This window comes from Pempheris klunzingeri, chromosome 6 (assembly GCF_042242105.1).
Source record: "Pempheris klunzingeri isolate RE-2024b chromosome 6, fPemKlu1.hap1, whole genome shotgun sequence".
NCBI classification, from domain to species: domain Eukaryota; kingdom Metazoa; phylum Chordata; class Actinopteri; order Acropomatiformes; family Pempheridae; genus Pempheris; species Pempheris klunzingeri.
The window spans coordinates 5,721,682-5,725,884 of NC_092017.1; positions in this window are offsets into that span (position 1 = coordinate 5,721,682).

Below are 4,203 nucleotides of genomic sequence, written 5' to 3' on the forward strand. Positions count from 1 at the left end.
TCTGTGAAGCTGCCTGTTAAAATGGTGGAAAGTACCTCTGACATTTGAAGCTGCTTCTCGTGTCACCCTCCCTGCTGAGACGGAAGATGTCCAGTCTGACTCATGGAGGACAGCAGGAGATAGCTCAGGGACTGTATGATCTTTAAAAATGTTTTTTCTATATTGACCGAAGGTTACAGGGGGCAGTGCAGTGAAACTGGAGCAACAGCCTAAAAAATACTTGTGGTCACTCTTTGGGGAAACTGTTTTTAAAGTATCAAATAATGCAAACAATATCACCACAGTCTGCAGCCTCAAAACATACCATAGTAACCCTCTGTGGCATAGTTTCAGCAGTCTCCTACAAAAAGTGTTTACTACAACACTCCTGTACTGACATTGTATACATGTTGCTGTTATTGTGTCCACCCTTCCATCCGTCCTCGTGTCCAACAAACATTGACATTATAAGTTAAACACACGTCTACCAGACTAAATTTAATCACAAGTGGGCACCGTGAGGATGTCCAGGGCCCATTTAAAAACAACGTGCACAGATCAAAAGACAGCACTGAACCATAGAATCCAGACTCCATGCTACCTCTCTCCATTTAGGGACCGTCTCTATCTTTCTCCTGCTGCTTTACATCAACAGCAGATTAAAGAGGGAAACATAATCAGCAAAATTAAAGCAGAAAATGGGCAGATAAGCAGCCCAGTGTTGGGCTGACGACCTGGGTCAGCCCACTGCATGCTGGGATAGGCTTCAGTAGTTGGTTGTGAAAATTCAACAGCAGGTAAAGACAATGAATGAGTATACAAGAAGGAGAATCTACAGCATGGATTCATAGTCAATTACAAACCCTTTCTGCAGATTACACTACATATCTTTTAACATGGTTGCACTGTCATGTCATATTTTCAGACTGTTTTTTTTAGTACAGGCCAAACAACCGTTTATTACAAAAAAAAATCCTTTGTCTTCCTATTCAAACCAAATTTAAAACTTTCAGATGCTTTGTGCAACTTTAAAGTTAAGATTTCTTCATCCATCCCTACAATGACCTGACGTATATGCCCATATGTCTTTCACCAGTACCCAAAATATAAACATAAAGAACGGATACATGTAAACGTAGAGACAAAACAGAGACAAATGTACAACTTTACTTCACAGTACATTCACACCACACATATAGACACAGTGCTTTAGGCAGATGTGAAAACATGCTGTAAAGTAAGAATGTTTTCAAAAATATTTGACATTTTTGTATGTTTATCAATTTACCAAATGCAAAGAGTGGTCAGTAGAAAAATCTAAATCAAAATCAATATTTGGTGTCACCACCCTTTGCCTTCAAAACACCATCAGTTCTTCCAGGTACACTTGCAATTTTTGAAGGAACTCTGCAGGAAGGTTGTTCCAAACATGTTGGAGAACTAAAGAGAGACAGATCCTTCTGTCTCCTCATGTGATCCCAGACAGACTGATGATGTTGAGATCAGGGCTCTGTGGGGGCCACACCATCACTTCCAGGACTCCTTGTTCCCCTTTACACTGAAGATAGTTCCTAATGACATTGGCTGTATGTTTGGGGTCGTTGTCAGAATCAGAATTACTTTAATAATCCCCAGGGGGAAATTGCTTTTTGTTACACGCAGCTCCAAAAGAATAAGAATAAACTTCAAACACGAAAGTAATAATAATGATAATAATAATAATAATAATAATAATAATAATAATACCACTATTACTAATAATAACATATAACAACATGTACACTCAGAGTGAGATGTATTATATAATACTAATAATACTACTACCACCAACAATAACATATAACAACATGTACACTCAGAGTGAGGAGCTGTATTATATAATAATAATAATACAAATAATACCACTACTACTAACAATAATATATAACAACATGTACACTCAGAGTGAGCTGTATTGCTGCAGAATACATTTGGGGCCAATCAGACGCCTCCCTGATGGTGTTGCATAAAAGATAAGTATCTGCCTGTGTTTCTCAGCATTGAGGACACCATTAACTCTGACCAAATCCCCAACTCCATTTGCAGAAATGCAGCCCCAAACTTGTAAGCAACCTCCACCAGCTTCACTGTTGCCTGCAGACACTCATTGTTCCGCTCTGCAGCCCTTCAGCGAACAAACGGCCTTCTGCTGCAGCCAAATATTTCAAATTTTGACTCATCAGTCCAGAGCACCTGCTGCCATTTCTCTGCTCCCCAGTTCCTGTGTTTTTGTGCATAGTTAAGTTGTTTGGCCATGTTTCCACACCGGAGGTTTGGCTTTTTGATATAATTCTTCCATGAAGACCACTTCTGGCCAGACTTCTCCGGACAGTAGATGGTGTACCAGAGGGAAACCAGGGAAACAAGCATAATGTGTCTTTCATCTGCTGCACTAAGTTTCCTTGGCCGACCACTGCGTCTACAGTCCTCAAGGTTGCCCCTTTCTTTGTGCTTCTTCAAATGAGCTTTACAGCATATCTTGAAACCTCAGTGTTGCTAATGCAGTATAACTACCTTGTGTCTTGTGGCTGTGCTCAGTCTGGTCATGGTGTATGACCTGTGACATGAAACCTCACCTTGGTAGCAGAGTTTGGCTGTTCTTCACCTAGTTTTAAGCTTCCTGCAGCTGTTTCTGTTTCAGTTAATGACTGTGTTTCAACCTACATATGAAACTGATGATCATTAGCATCTGTTTGGTATAACTGGTGAAGGATACACCTGCCTATGATCCTACAAAATCCCGGACTTTGTGCAAGTGTACCTGGAAGAATTGATGCTGTTTTAAAGGGTGATCACACCAAATATTGATTTGACTTAGATTTTTCTTCTGTTCGCCCACTTTGCATTTTGTAATTTCAGAATTATAAACAAACAATTTAATATTTTTGAAAGCATTCTTACTTGACAGCATTCCTTCACACATGCCTAAGACTTTTACACAGTTCTGTATCATGCCTATATAATCATCAACAGCTCTGCTTCATGTTGGCACATGATATGTTTTAGTAATCTACTGTATTGTATAAACCCATATCCTACCTACCTACCTTTTGTATATAATGGAACCTGTACATACTAATTCCATATCTATTCCAGCATCTTTGCACTCTGTATCATTGCGCTACTGTCTTCTCCATCACATCTATACTTATATGTGTGTGTGTGTGTGTGTGTGTGTGTGTGTGTATGTAAGATAAGATAAGATAAGATAAGGTGCACCTTTATTCATCTTCCAAAGGGGAAATTCACATATGCACAACAACTACATCAGAAATAAAAAATAACAGTTTTCAATTCCAGTGAAAAGAAAAATAAATAAATAAATAAAATAAAATACAAATGTACAAAATATAATGCAAACATACAAAATGTGCACAAAGTAAATAGCATAAATAGTGTAAAACATACATTTAACATATATAGTACATATATGTATGTACTATATATGTACACGTTCAAACGTATATAGTCCATTACTTAATATGTGAGTGCATGTTTTCATATGTGGGATCTAACTACATATTTCAAGTATTATGCAACTCTGTTCTTTATTTCAGAGAAAACAGCAGGGGGAGCTCCATTACTACGCCAGGAGGGACTTTTTCTCCTTTCCTCATCATATTAGTTCAGTCTGACTCCATTCTACCACTCATGTGTTGCTGCAAAACATCGGACCTGAGAGCAAAGTTTCCAGATTGATCAGGTCTGATCAAATCATGGACACGGATCAGTCTCGTGGCGCACACACACACATACACACTATCACGTCCTGTGGTCAAAGGAGCGCGTGAGTGACTGTGTGTTTACAGGAAAACCACATTCATCTATGTCATTTTATCTACGGATCAAACTGTAGCCCAAGCCTGAATATAGGTCATCACTATGTGAGTCAAAGCAGATAAAAACCAATCAGACAAACAGTGTATTTCCTATTGCCTATACATTAAACACACGTAGCCCGGAGACTTTTTAAAACTTTTCACGAGGCATTATTACAGATCCACAACGTTTATTTGTCGAGGCGGACAGGTTTATCGTCCATCCATCACATGAGGGCTATTTAAAGTAAAGGAAGGTAAATCTTCGCTCCTCAGCCTGCGAGTCTCAGCCACATTTGGACCAATGGCAGGACGAGCAGGACTCCTTCAGCCAATGACAGAGCAGAGTGAGTGCGCACTCCGTTGG